Genomic DNA, 15920 nt, shown 5'->3' with positions numbered 1-15920 from the left:
TCCTGCCTCAGCCTCCTGAGTCACTGGGATTACAGGCATAAGCCAGCACTCCTGGCCCAAGGTTTTTACTGAGGGTTGCTCATTATACACCCTCTGCCTAGCACATATAAAAATCCAAGACTCCTATATGGAAAGCAGGTGCTCAGCATAAATAATATTGTTTACAGTTTAGGCACAGTGAACCACTCTTATCCATTAGGAAATGGTGTCAGGCCTCCCCTAAATCCAAATTCCCAGATGCCAGCCAAGCCAATTTTGCAAGAAGCCTTTGTAAGTACTAAGGCCTACAGCAGTTTTTTTCTACATAGTATCTCATGAGGTTACAGTCAAACTGTCAATCTGGTCTGCATCATCTGAAGCCTTGACTGGAACTAGAGGGTCCACTTACAAGAAAGCTCACTCACATGGCTATTGGCTGGAACTTCTTCACCATGTGGGCCTCCACCAGACTGCTTGAATGTCCTCAACTTATGGCAGCTGGCTTTCCCCACCGTGAGGGATCCAGGAGAGCACGGGATTAGAGCAGGCCCAAAATGGAAGCTTCAGTCTTCAATAAACTAATATTGAGAGCGACATACCATCACTTATGCCATTTGCAATTGGTCACACAGGTCAACCCTAGTACAATGTGGGATGGGGAGGGGATTAACAACTCTGTGAGTCCAGGAGTCAGAGATCAAAGGGAGCCATCCTGGAGGCTGCCTAACACAGGACACCCTTTGGCTCCCAAGGACTCCCATCTCTCCTACATGCAATATATACCACCCCTCCTACTATCCCCAAAAGTCTCATCCCAACAGAGCATCAGCTCCAAGTCCAGACCCTCATCATCTAAATCAGCCTTCTTGGGTATAGTCTCTGACATACAACTCCTGAATGTGGTTCTTGATATAGAGGCATGTGCAAATAAAGAAACAAGTTATCTGGCCCCATGCACCCAACATACAAGGGCAGGATAAGGAGAGGATAACTGCCATAGACACTCCAACTCACAAAAGGGAAAATGGGAAGTATGCAAGGATAGTAGTTCTGAAATCCAGGCAAGCAAATGATGGAAGGTCCTTGATTTGGTCTCTAATTAAGGCCTAGAAATAGTTCTCTATGGCTTTAGTCTCACCCTTCGAAATCTTGAGTCTGCCCTCTCAGGCATCCTTTCATTTTCATGAAAGGTAACATGTGCTTGTGGAGTTAGTTTTCTCAGTCTGCTTTTTATTTGTTGATACTTGGTGGTCCAAAGGCCTCTTTGCATTTTGTACCCTTTATGTCTCTTTTCTTTCCAGCTGACGGTGTTTCTTCAAGCATAACTCCCTTTCAACTCCATGGGTCTTCTGGGAATCCCTTTAGGCTTAATTCCACTACACAAAAGCCACACCCACAAATCTCTTTGAAACAGGTCCTTCTTGAGCTTGGACTGAGGTACAATGTCTGTGAGCTTCCAGGGAGCACTACTGGTTGATAGAGAGGATCTGTAAGGCAAGCCCTTCGTCCAAGGGTGTCTAATCTTTTGGCTTCCCTGAGACACATAGGAAGAAGAATTGTCTTGGTCCGCACATAAAATACACTAACAATAGCTGATGAGCTAAAAAATAAAAATAAAAATAAAGGTCCATGCATAATGTTTTAAGAAGGTTTACAAATTTGTGTTGGGCCACGTTCAAAGCCATCCTGGGTTGCATGCAGCCAGCGGGCCATGGGTTGGACAAGCTTGTCTTAATATCTTTAGGTTTGTCTGACTCAACAGTATTCTGAGACACCATCTTTGTTTACTGAGATGTTAAGAAAAGATTTTATAGTCACATCCTTGGCTTAATGTTCGGACCTTGTTTTCCTAAAAGTGCCCTGAATTTGGTCTTTGCTCAGATGCCATTTCTTAATTTTAGCATCATGTACAATGTCGGGGGGCTGGGAATCTTTAAAACCAACAAGTCCTGGCTCTTTTTTTATTTAATAGTTTTGCCTTCAGTTTCTCCTTTTCTCTTCTTGCAGTTTTACTCTAAGCAACAGGGGAAAAAAAAAGTCAGAGAGCACTTTCAGCACTCTGGTTAGAAATCTCCTTAACTATATCGCCAGTTTATCAGGTACATTTTCTACTTTCTATATTACTGCAGGTGACAGTGTTGTTAATTTTTCTTTTTTTGCCACTACATAACAAAGATTCTCTGTTTTCCAGTTTCCAATAGGATTTCTCTCATTTTCCTTGAAGCCTTCACTGGCAGCCTCCTCAAAGTCCAAACTTCTATGGACAGTGTGTTCAAGGCACTTAACACTTTTACTAACATGGTCCTTAATCCTTACAGCTTTTCCACAGCCCACTGCCTAGTCCTTACAGCTTTTCCACAGCCCACTGCCTAGTTCAAAGCCCTATCACATTTTAGTTTCTTGTTACATAAGCACTGCACCTCTAGTACCAACATGGATTAGTTATCTACTGATGCATAATAAACTATCCTAAAACTCAAAACTGAAAACAACAAGAATTTATTGTTTCACGTATTTTCTGAAGGTCAGGAATTGGGAGCCATTTAGACAGACGGTTTTGACTCAGAGTTGCTTATGAGTTTGCAATCAAGCTGATGGCAGGGCCTGTAACACCTGAAGGCTTGACAAGGGGGAGGATCTTCAAAGCTCACTCACATGTGTGTGGCCAGCTTCCATTTTTTATTAGCTCTTGCCACATGAGCCTCTCTGCACACACTGCCTATCGTCACAACAGCTAGCTTTCCATAGGTCAGTGGGCCAAGAGAAACAGCCCAACACGGACACCTCAGTCTTTCATAACCTAATCTTGGAAGTGACATATGATCGCGTCTGTCATCATCTATTTGTCAGGGGCTTGAATATGAGGAGGTAGGGACTGTTGGAAGAGTGTTGGTGGATGGCAACCATATTTCCTATCTGGTGGTCTAATGCATTGCTAGACATCAATAACAACTTAAAATAAGATTTAATAAGAGGCATAATAAACATAAGGAGAAGTCAGCACCAGCTTAACCTGGGAAAGTCAAGGTGGGCATCACAGAGAAGTGATGTTTAATTTAGGACCTAAAGGATAGATGAGATTTGTCAGACAGATTGAAGAGCTCCTGCCTATAGGAAGCATTTGCATGCATTTCTCTTTTTGCATGTCCTACCTGCTTGGTAAATTTTATAGCCTCAAAGCTTTTTCCAAGGACAAACATAGAGTGATTTAATTTAACATCAATATTTTTGGAGGACACATTACTATTTAATAGATGAGTCAAAAGCATAATGGTAGATGATGGATGCTAGGCTTGGAAATGCATCATCTAAAGGTCAAACTTTGCTTAAGAAAAAAAAAACAATAATGAATAAAGTAAAAATGTACATCTTGATAACAAATGCAAGAGTCAGAATAATTGTCCTAATTAGGTAAAGCATACAAAAATTTCAACACAGAATTGTGATTATTTAAATAGGACAGCAGGAAGAAAGACATGGAGAAAGAAACGCTGTCCAAAGGACCCTTCAAATGAAATAGATGCAAGAATGGATAGAAAATAGGTCAGGCAAGTGCACTGAGATATTAAAAGCTTTTTTAAAACATTTCTCATTATAAGAGTGATACAATCTCATTATAAAAATCTGTAAAGTATAAATAAGCACAAGAAGGAAAATAAAAATCACCCGTGACCTCAAATTCCAGGGATAACTACTAATTGGATTATAGGCTGTTCCATTTTAGGTTGCTGAATGAATAGGGAGGGAGATATAAGATAGACATAGATAGATAGATAGATAGAGAGATGCAGGTGTGTAATTTTGGAAATACGTAATTTTTGGAAATAGCTCTATGCTCTTTACGAATATAAAATTAACACATAATTAAATAACATGTAATACTTTCTAAGTATAAATATTATAAAGAGATACGAGTTAGACAATAAAATTCACCCATAATTCTTATACTCAGGGGGAAAAACACTGTTTACCGTTAACATCTGATATTTTTCTCAAAGTCATTTTTCAATGCAAATGTTTTAATGCAAAAATAGGCTCACGCTATTTTATTAATGGCTTCTCTCATTAGAAGTACATAGGTATGTACCAGAACTTATTTAACCAATATTTTATTAATGACCATTTGTGCTTCTCCTAATTGCCAGCAAGACCCAGGCAATTACAACTTATGCACAAATTTTTACATACTCATCTGTTATTTCCTCAGTATAAACTTCTAGAATTAGATTTGTTATGTCAAAAGGCATTCACTTTTTATGAATTTTTATCTACATTGCATTGGTAGACACATGAATGGAGGCCACATGGTCTGCCATTCATGTTACACCAATGGACATACCAAGAGGATCTGAATGCCTTCTGTTTTTTTTTATTTATTTATTTATTTTGAGACAGGGTCTTGCTCTGTCACCCAGGCTGGAGTGCAGTGGCATGATCTCAGCTCACTGCAAGCTCCACCTCCTGGGGGTCAAATGATTCTCTCACCTCAGCCACCTGAGTAGCTGGGACCACAGGTGTATGCCACCACGCCTGGCTAATTTTTGTAGAGACAGGGTTTTATCATGTTGCCCAGGCTGGTCTTGAACTCCTGAGCTCAAGAAATCCACCCACCTTGGCCTCCCAAAATGTTGGGATTACAGGTGTGAACCACTGTGCCCAGCTTGAGAATGTCTTCTGCCACTACCTTCACCATTACTGAGCAATAGCAATTATTTTTCATCTTTGCGAATATAATAAGCAAAATATAGTTTTAACTTTCATTCTTTCAGTTGCTATTATGACTATATTTTCAAATGTTAAAAAGCATTTGAATTTCTTCTTTGTGAATTATGCATTCTTGTGTTCTATCAAATTCTGGAGGTGTTCACTGTTTTAGTTTTAATTTGTAAGTGCTCTGTCAGCCACCCAGGTGCACCATCCATTCATATTTTTTAAAGCAAAATCTTAACAGAACATAAATAAGAACTGCAAAGTTAGTAAATGGTTGAGCCAAGTTCAACTTTTCTTCAATCCAAAGTCCAGGCATTTCTCATGATGATGTATACTATGCTGACTCCCCTTCAAGACTGAAAGCAGCCATTCCCAGTCTGTGTTGCCCATTCAAACCTCCTGGGGAGCTGTGGAAGCATTCCACTTGTCTCTTACCCCATACCAATTAAATCAGGCGTAGTATTTTTGAGGATGCAAAGGTGATTCCAATGGAGAGCAAAGTTTGGAGAAGTATGGACTGAGCATTTCACCCCCCAGCTGCTGGCTCTTAGCTCTCAGCTGTCAACCTTCTCTGACCCTTGGTTGGAGAGAATTTGTCCAAGCTCATGCACCTTCCTGGGGGGCTGAACCCTATGACTGAAGATACGGTATAAAGATCCATCCCTGTTGCCCCAACTCTGGAAATGCCAGTTCCAGAGTTCCACTGGGTAGGGTGAGGCCTTCCAATGACAACACAGTACACGTTCTCCTTTTACCCAGTCCTGCCTCCTTCCCTTCCCCCATCCCCTAGAAGTGTTGCGCCTGCGAGAGACTCTGGCAATGTCCCACATGCTACTCTAAGAGGCTGCTTTCTGGAGGAACCTAACCTGTGTCACCTACTGCATGGAACTGCCCCTTAAAAAATAAACTTTCCCTGGAAATAACAGACTAAAACAAAATCTTCCTCAAAGGTTTTACATACATCCAAAGCTAATAATCAAGGTAAGTTTAAAAATTCTTTCACAGGAAGGTGTTGATTAATAAGTACAGAGTTTCTGTTTGGGATGATGAAAAAGTTTTGGAAATAGGTAGCAGTGACAGTTGCACAAAACTGTGAGCATAATTAGTACCACCGAACTGTACATTAAGAATGATTACAGCGGCAAGTTGTATGTTGTACATAGGGCCATGATTTTTACAAAGTAATAATATACCAAAAACGTTGAATGGTAAATTTTGCATGGGTGGATTGTATAGTATGTGAATATCTTAATAAAGATGTTTTTAGGAATCCTTTCACTGCAGTGTGAGTACATGGTGGCCAGTGGGTAAGTAAAATAGTGGCCGCAGCTCTACTAATCCATAGAACAATGACAATATTTTAAAGCCCTCATTGAGGGGTTCTCTTTCACTCACTGTCTCATTCCCCAAAATACAGAAAAAAAATGCTTATTGATTTGTACTTTATGTATCTTCGGTCAGCAGTAATTCAGGATTTATATGCTGAGTGATACATGGAAAAGAATAAGCAGTTTCTTGGGCCAGCTCCCAGGGCTAAGAATATTTAAAGACTACTGAGGGCGAAGATATTGGCAATGTCACTGAATTCGATTTTGCAGTAGTACGAGTGTTCGGTGTAACTGAAGCATAAGCTCACACATACAGAAAACCACCATGACTCTAGATGACAGGCTCATTTCTACAGGAGGAACAAAACAAGCTTTTTTATAAAAACAAGCATGCACCAAAGGCAGCAGTGTCCAGAGGATAATGTATGCAAAAATCTGTCTCCCCAGAAACACACAGTTTACTGCCATACCTCCAGGATTTATCAAGTACTTCACATTTGCAACCTACTCCATAATCATTGTCATTAGCCATCCCAAAGGAGCCCAGAGGTTCCCATTTTTTTGAAAAGCTGGCAAGTGTGTTGCCTGAATGCATACCCTTCTTTAACGAGAGACTTCCATTCAATAAAGGCCAAACCTCAGATAAGAGTAACTGTCATTTAAAGACTGTGGTTTCTGCTTCTGGGCCCTCTCCACAATCAACGTACTTAGCAGAAACCAACCTGATGTTATACAAACCTTAGACACTGAAATGCTTAAGGATTAAAGAAAACACTAATGTCTAAAATGCCACTCAAAGCAGAATAAATCTGAAGCTGGAAAATCTGACCTTTAGCCCTGAATCTGCCTCTAATAAGCTGTGTGATCTGGGGCTAGTTAATAAGTCACTCTGAATCCCAATTTCTTTATCAGCATTTGGACTTCATACTTGGGGTACCTATCTCTCAGATAGGCAGAAAGTGAGGTAGAATGAGATTAAGGATGCTGGGCACAGTGGCTCACGTCTGTAATCCCAGCACTTTCGGAGGCAAGGGTGGGTAGATTGTTTGAAACCAGCCTGGGTGATGTGGCAAAACCCTGTCTCTACAAAAAATACAAAAATTAGCCAGGCGTGGTGGTGCAGGCCTGTAGTGCCAGCTACTTGGGAGGCTGAGGAGGGAGGATCACTTGAGCCCAGGAGATAAAGGTTGCAGTGAGCTGAGATTGCACTACTGAATTCCATTCTGGGCAGCAGAGCGAGACCCTGTCTCAAAAAAAAAAAAAAAAAAGATTAATGGATGTCTAAACACTTCAAAGACTAAATTTCTGTACAAATGTGCGAAACAGTACTTACAACACTTCTTATCTCTAAATATCTCCAGAGAAACATAACTTAGGGCCCTTTAGGTGCAAAATAACTGTTTAAATATGGGTAAGGAAGAGAATTCCACCAGGGGAAAAGTATTCATTCAAGTTATCTCTTCTAGCATCCATTTCACAAACCACTTGAGACTCAGATGATTGTGTTATGGAAGCCACAAACCAAGGTGTAAAAGAAAATAAGAGAACATGTCTTTAATTTGGACTGATAAAATCATTTCCATCTGAAACTCTAGAGTTAGTTTGGTGAGTTGTTTTGTTGACTTTTGCTGTTGTTGCTGTGTTGTGTGTGTGTGTGTGTGTGTGTGTGTGCGCGCGTGCTCTGTTTTTATTTATCTTAGAAAGCACTGATATAAAATACTCAGTTCCTTTTGGGATTTGGGCATAACGTTTTTTCTAGAAAAGGCCCTAGAGAGAACTAAATTTTCACAGAATTGCATAGCAATTCTCCAATGTTATTTTTAAAGAATTCTATGAGGTAGGAAAAATCATCAACACACTGATTTCATATTCCACAAATGCGTAACCTGAGATTTCAAAGTCAGGGACTCATTGTTTCCCACTGAATGAAGACTCAGACTGGGACGAATACATGTTCCCAATTTAGCAGGGCCACAGCGACTGCAAGCAGTTGCTTAACAACTGCACACACTTGTGTGTGACCTCCCAGGTTGCCAGGAGCGGCCCCCTGAGAGGGCCAAAAGTGGAGTCAGACACAAACAACTGACCAAAAACCGAATCCTGAAATCAAGAGAGGATGAAAATAAAGGGTGTTCCTCTTTCAACTTGCTTTTTCTTAAGAAAAGTCTTGGGGAGAAATCAGGATATATTGTGAGACCAAGTTCTTTGTGGTCTTCTGGCACTGAAGAATTAATCAACTTTAAAACAAGCACAAATTTCAATCTCCCATTTTCTCTCCTCTTTTCTTTCAATATGAAACTCCTCAAGAGAAGAACACACACTAAACAGCTCTCTCAGGGTCGCCCATGACCTTGAGATGTGGTCACCAAATCCAGTGGTTTTTCAAGTATTTCTTGACCTTTCTGTGGCATGCAACATTCCTGGCTGTTTCTTTTTCTGGAAATAGCTCCCTAACTTGACTCCTCTGGTACAACATCCATCCTGCCCCTCTCACTACCCTGCCTACTACATTTTCCTATCTCTTGTCCCTCTCCCAGTTCTGGAATACCTTTTTCTCCTGGGTTCTCCTTCCGGCATCCTCCACTGTACACACTCCCTCAGAGAGCTGAGCTCTTACATGGCTCTCTACGCACCTGTATGGGATGACTCCCAACCAACCCCATCTTGAAGATGAAGCCAACATTTCCAATCGTCTACTCCATATTTCCGTTTCTGCCCCTCAGCACCTCATACCCAAGATGGGCCCCTTTACTTTACCCACAAAACAAGCTCCCATTCCTCATTTCCCAAGTATTGTTATTCATTTCGTCTCTTCCCATCAAAGCCATCCTTCTATTCCACCTACATTTACAAGTTGCCTTGTCCCATGTAATGGGCCCAAGACTCATGTCCACTTCTTCCTTTGCATCCTCATGCAAAAATATTACAATAACCGCCTGAGCGAATTCTTGCTGGCTGTATCTTCTGACTTATACAAAATTCTGCAGAACAAAACCAGATAATTCTTCCTGAAGTAATGTGTGTATCACAACCCTGCTCAAAGACTATCAGTGCTTCCCCTTTTTCGAGTTCAGATTCCTAATCCTACTATCTAAGATTCTCTCTGATCCAGTCTTATCTCCACTAACACCATAGAAGGTCACAATGTTCAGATGAGTTTCCATTTCTCGCTGTTTTCCTAAACTTCCCTTGCAGTTTTTGACTCCATCAAAAATTCTCTATTAGTTCTCATACTGCTATAAAGAAATACCTGATACTGGGTAATTTATTAAAAAAAGAGGTTTAATTGGCTCATGTACTGCAGGCTGTATAGGAAGCATGATGCTAGCATCTGCTCAGCTTCTGGGGAGGCTTCAGGAAGCTTACAATCATGGTGGAAGGCTAAGGGGGAGCTAGGCAATTCACATGTCCAGAGCACGAGAAAGAGAGAGGGGAGGTGCTACACACTTTTAAACAACCAGATCTCATGAGAACTCTATCGCGGGGATGGCACCAAGGGGATGGTGCTAAACCATTCATGAAGGATCCACTCCCATGATCCAACCACCTCCCACCAGGCCCCACCTCCAACACTGGGGTTATGATTTGACATGAGATTTCAGTAGGGACACAGAGCCAAACCCTATCAGCTCTTTTGACTCCTCCCCTCCCCATCTCCACCTGTTAGAGTTATACCTTTCTTCAACATCTAGCTAAAACTACTTTCACCATGATACTTCTGATTTCTGTCAAAAATGCCTTGTATGCAAAAGCATTCTGTGCCATTCTTGGAGCATTTACCATGGTCTGCACCAACAAAGCACATATTTTATCTCCTCTTTTAGATCACAAGCCTTGTAAGAGGAGAGGCTGAGCATCATGGTTTCCTGAAGAACATGAACTTTGAAACCTAAATAACCAGGACTTGTTTTCACCTTGACTGACTCTCTCTGGTTTTAATTCCCTCATCTGTAAAAAAGAACCTATGGTAATTATTGTGAATTGATTTGATTACCTCAGAGGTCAATAAACTGTGGCCTTTAGGCCCCATCACTCATTTTAGTTTAATTAACTAACTTTATCATTATTATTTTTTAGAGATAGGGTCTCACACTCTGTTGCTCAGGCTGGAGAACTGTGGCACAATCAAGCTCACTCCTGCCTCAGCCTCCCAAAGTGCTGGGATTACAGACGTGAAACACTGTGCCAGGCCTGATTTTATAAATAAAGTTTTATTGGAACACAATATGCTCACTCACTTCTATATGGTCTCTGGCTGCTTCCACACTTCAATGGCAAAGCTGCAGAGAGACCACATGGCTCACTAAGACTGAAATAGTTCTTAACTTGACCCTTACAAAATAAGACCCCTTCTCTAGCTCCATTTCACGCTCCTTTTAGGAAGACAGGTGGTATAAAGATATCTTCCAGACTTCTCTGCATCTAGAGATTCAGGACTGAACTGGATTCCACTAATTAAATGTACTCAAGCAAGGAGTTCTAGAAGGTGGAAGTGAGATGAGGGCCATGCTTTGGCTTCTATTTGACTGTTCACTGCTATCAAGGCAGGTCACGAAAACAGATTTCTTAATACAGTAGTGTCCAGCATCCTTTCTTCCGCTCCATGAAGGCTGAGAAACAGCTGCAGCCATGGTGGCTTTCCAATCCCAGCTTTTCAATGCCAGGGTGGCAGCTACAGGGATGCACTCTGACCTTGGTTCTATATTGTTCTGGGAATCTTTCCCTGGGGCTGCCCTTCCATGGATTTTGTAATGTGAAAGGAAAATATCTTGGGCCCCCAAAGTCACTAAGTGAAAGGGAAAAGGCAAGCTGGGAACTGCTTAGGGCAAGCCTGCCTCCCATTCTAGTCAAAGTCATCCCTCCCTCCGCTCACTGAGATAGATGCATATCTGATTGCCTCTTTTGGAAAGGCTAATCAGAAACTCAAAATAATGCAATTGTTTGTCTCTCACCTGTCTATGACCTGGAAGCCCGCTCCCCGCTTTGAGTCTTCCTGCCTTTGCTTTCAGTCATCCCACCTTTGCACACCGAACCAAAGTACTTCTTACATATATTGATTGATGTCTCATGTCTCCCTAAACTGTATAAAACCAAGCTGCATTCCAACCAGCTTGAGCACGTCGTCAGGCCCTCCTGAGGCTGTGTCATGGGTGCATATCCTCAACCTTGGCAAAATAGACTTTCTAAATTAACTGAGACCTGTCTCAGATTTTCTGGGTCCACAGTAAGCACCGAATTCCCTCTAGGAAATCCCTTCTTTAAAATTTATAGCCAAATTTTCATGTCTTGTACTGAACCCTGATACAGAGCCAAATTATAAAGATCTACTTGAGTTCCTGAGAGATAAAATGGCATTGTATGTAAAAGTGCTTTCTGAACAGTAAAACTATTGCTATCTGTAAGTCTTTATCTTATTCCGGGAACTCTGACCCCCAGGCCTCTGACTCAGCAAAGTGCCTCCCACCCCCGAACTGTTGATATTTTCTGCAGCACAAACCCTGGCTCTCTTCCCTTCTCGCTGCCTGAAAAATCTCATCTCTCCTTCTGGCTTCATTAACCATATGCACACCAAGGGTTAACCTATTTGGGGACACAGTCATTTTGAAAAGTTGATACAAAGCTAGCTCTTCAGAACAATGCACATGCATTACGATTTTAATATAATTTCTGAAGTTCATAAGCCTTCTTAATTTTATCTATGTCGTTCTAGGCTATGAAGCCCTGACCCTCTATGCCAATGAGTGTTCAAACCTATATCTCAAACCTGATCACTCTCCGGAGGTGAAGCCTGCTGTATACAACTGCGCTCTGGACTTCCCACAGGCATCTCAAACTCACCATGTCCAAGTGTGAATTTAACCTTCTCACAGCTCCACTTCTCATCTGATTTATCACAAGTAAGTGGTGCCCACATCCCCCGGAGGCCTGAGCATCATTCAGACATCTCTCCTTCCTTCCCCACAGACACCTAATTGCCAGGTTCTGACAATTCTACATCCCTAGTTGCTTCTGAATCTAGTCACCTCTCCATCTCAGGTGTCAGTAATTTGTCCTGCCACCACCATCTCTCATCAAGATTGCTACAGTAGCCATCGAATGGCCTCTCCTCTTCTACCCTGTCCTCTCCAATCCATTTCCTGCACCTTGGACCATGCATATCAAACCTCATCATGTAAAAACTAAGAACTCTATGTTATTCTCACCATTCAGCTCTGCCCAGGCCCCCACCTTGAAATGGCTCCATGCCACCCACCATATGAGCTAACAGTTCCCAGAACTGCAGTCCTTGTCACCCTCAAGGAGCACATGCTCCTCCCTCCCTGTACCATCCTTCGTCATCATTTTACTTCCTCCTGCCACCCCCTTCCTCCCCTACCTCCCACACTTTCCTCCTGGCAGACTCCTCATCCTTCAGTTCTCAGCTTAGATGTCACTTAATTCCCTTACTCATCAAATGTTTATTGACTGTCTGTTATATGTCAACCACTGGGCTAGGACAAGACACAGAGCAATAAAAAGACAGTCACAGTCCCTGTCCTGAAAATGCCCAATTTTACTGGGACATTAGATCAATAACGACAAGTCTGATATCCCCCAGTTGCCCCCAGTCCCAACCTCAGGCTGAGTCAGGATCCTTCCTCTCTGGGATCCCATAAACAACACTGGTAATCCCCTAGCTCCACCCACTGTTGGTCATAGGTCTCTCTCAATGACTAGACTGCACATCTCTTAGAGGCAGGACTGTGTCTTACCTACCACTTTATTTATCACTTACATTTAGTAATGGATCTGATGCCCAGGAAGAAATGGATCTGATGCCATATGTCTGAATAATGCTCCATTTACTTAATAAATCTCTATTGATTAATAAAAATTCAGTCAACAAATATTAGCTAAATAAGTCAACAGCACTGCTTAGGAGTGGCCCAATAAGGGGAATACAGCTGGGGGAAACAATTGGTATGGAGAGGTTTGTCTGGGCTTTGTCAGTATTCCAAATCACAAAAAAAAAACCACACTTCTAATGAACACCCGACTTGCTGCCTGGATTTCATGTTAAGCAACTATTCTAGCAGCCCTTCTTGCCTGTGGGATATATACCTGCACGCTCAATGGTGTACCTAATTAGAGGGATCCCCTGGTGACTCGGAAGGCCTCGGGAGGCCAGTCACCAAGCTGTGCCCTTGGTCACTGGAACCGAAACAACACAGAAGGCAGAAAGAACAGGGGACTCGGCAGCCAGGAGAGGCCCAGGAGCTCCACCAAGTGAGATCCCGGGAGCTTTGTCCAAACTCTCCGGTAGGCCAGCCCTGAATCTATGTGTATAAACTATGGCCACATTTTCTTAATGTGTGTGAAGCTGGTGGGGGATGCAGAGTAGCAAAGGAAAACCAAGAAGTAAATAGGCTGTGCTTCATGAAAAATAATAAAGCAGTTTAGATAAAGGGTGACAAGATTTCTTGACTACATAAGAATACAAGTGAACATTTCAGGTGCACCTGCGATGTGTCAGGTTCCAATCTCTTGATGTGCATTAAATCATTTAATTCTCTCAATACCCCTATGAGGCGAGCGCCATTATTATCACCATTTACTGACTGGGAAACGGAAGCACAGGGAGATTAAGGAAACTTCCCGTGGCTGCCCCCAGCCAGTAAGCGACACAGCAGGACATAAACCGGGCAGCTTGACTCAGAGAATGATCTGAAGCTTTCCACTTATGTCCCTGTGAGGCAGAGGCAATCACTTCCACCCTGCCAGGGGCCAGGCTCCAATGCCCACAGGGTCTGGCATGTGATGTCAAACAGGACCCAGGACACATTCTCTATGTTCAGGGGCAGCCCATCCATCTGGCCAATTATGGCCATGCAGTAACAAAGGCCTGGTGTTGCCAGATCTTCCTTATTTTCCAGAAGAACACAGAATTTCAGATTTTTCTTTAAATTGGGGATGAGAAAAGGGAAGAATTCCAGAGGGACTGAGAGGGACACGGTAACCATAATTTAGATGGGCTTATGACGGAAAAGGGGTTTGGAGAGGAAAGATGTTCAGTTTTGACATGCTGAGTTGCTGGTGCTGAAGATGCCCAGAAGGCCATGAGAACTCAGGAGTACAGATAAGAGAGGTGACTCTGTTATCAGGCCACCCCACCTCAGCCCCAGTTCCACATAGGACAGGGTCATCTAAAACATCCCGTCTTGCTGGTTGTAAGGATGGTGAAAACCTCAGGCTTGTGGTACTTCCCTGGGGCCACAGCAACAGAGTACCACAAACTGAGTGGCTTAAACAAAAGAAATGTATTGTCCCACAGTTCTGGAGGCTGGAAGTCTGGGACCTAGTTGTTGGCAGGGCCATGCTCCCTCTGAAGGCTCTGGGGAAGTGTCTGTTCAGGCCTCTCTTCTAGCTTCTGGTAGTTCCTTGGCTTCTGACAATATCACTCCAATCTTTCCACAATGTTCTCCGTGTGTGCACGCCCAAATTTCCAGTGTGACGGCCAAACTGGATTAGGAGCCCACCCTACTTTTGCATGACCTCATCTTTACTAATTACATCTGCAACAATCATATTTCAAAGTAAGGTCACATTCTGAGACACGGGCAGATAGGATGTCAACATATGGACTGGGTGGAGGGGGACACAATTCAATCCATAACAAGACTCTAAACAGTGGTTTCATGTCTCTCAGAGTCAGAATCCCTAACAACAAGATTAAAGTATGTCGTCATTTACCTTTAGAAAAATACAGTATTCGAGGAATCCTGCAAGTCCTACAGGGAGAAACTGTCCTACAAATAAGAAGGTTATGATTGACTTGAGAGTAATATAAATAACCATAAGAATCAAATAGGAGGAGAGAAACTGCTTTTGTCTGTAAAAATAAAAAATTCTTCATTAGGTACTACTTAACCCTGGTATTAAGGGAGGCCCAGAATTCTAACAGCGGGAGACAGGGGCTGGAGAAATCAGACACCCCAAGTAGATGAACAGGCTAAACAAAGGAAAGGAAAGGAAAGTACAAACTGTGTTTGGATCAGGTCTGTTTGCCCAGATAATTGGGTATGTATAATGCAGTCATGTGATAGAAGACCAAACTATAGTTTGGCATCAGTTTGTAGAACCCTGAATTGGCAGGATAAGGAGTTTGGATATAAATTTGTAGGCAACTAGAGGTAACTTTGGTGGCCAATAAAAATGGTTCTTCTGTCCTAGAGGCTGAGATGCCTTCCAACTCTTCCTTTTCCCTATCAGAGACACTCTGACAATTTGGTGGTCCTCAAGAGAGATTAGAATATACTGGGGCAGCTACTCCCTCGTGCTCTTCCAATCCAGTAAGCTTCAGAACTCTGATCTTCATAATAATACAAGTTATGAAAGTCTGGGTCAAACTCACTGTGGCCCATTGATGCTAGTGTCATCTTAGACTCTAGATGACATCAAGATTTGCCATCCATGCTACCACTGTTGAATTCAGTATATACCCTAAAGGCTATAATAAACCTGTAAGACTCAGGAAGTAGAAAATCAAGGTTAAGGTCAAGGTCAAACTCCACTACTTACCATCTGTATAAGCCAGAGCAAGCCACTTAACTCTTCTGTGTTAATTTCTTTATGTATAAAGTAAGGATAACAACAATATCTACGACATAAGATTATCATGAAGATCAGATGAAATAATATAAAATAAAGCATTGTGGCTAGAATACAGTAAGGGATCAATAGATAGTAACTATTCATTTCATTATTATTACTGTTATTATTATAAAAGTATGGGTCTACCATCCATTAATTCATCTAGACTCTATGAATACATTGGATAATGAATTCCATCTAAAAGCCACTCTCTAAAAAAATATTTTGTCAAAGTGTGTGCTGTTCATGGCAGCTAAGATGTGTTGCCATGGC

The 15920-nt window shown here is 42.1% G+C and overlaps 1 protein-coding gene across 6 annotated transcripts in view; it reads right to left on the bottom strand.

Annotated features, from left to right (window-relative positions):
* RGS6 (regulator of G protein signaling 6) overlaps nt 1–15920 on the bottom strand; it is a 641289-nt gene that overhangs the window by 569927 nt on the left and 55442 nt on the right.

Source organism: Pongo abelii, chromosome 15 (assembly GCF_028885655.2).
Source record: "Pongo abelii isolate AG06213 chromosome 15, NHGRI_mPonAbe1-v2.0_pri, whole genome shotgun sequence".
NCBI lineage: Eukaryota > Metazoa > Chordata > Mammalia > Primates > Hominidae > Pongo > Pongo abelii.
Note: the sequence above shows the minus strand (reverse complement) of the source record. Positions and strands in the feature narration are given on the sequence as shown.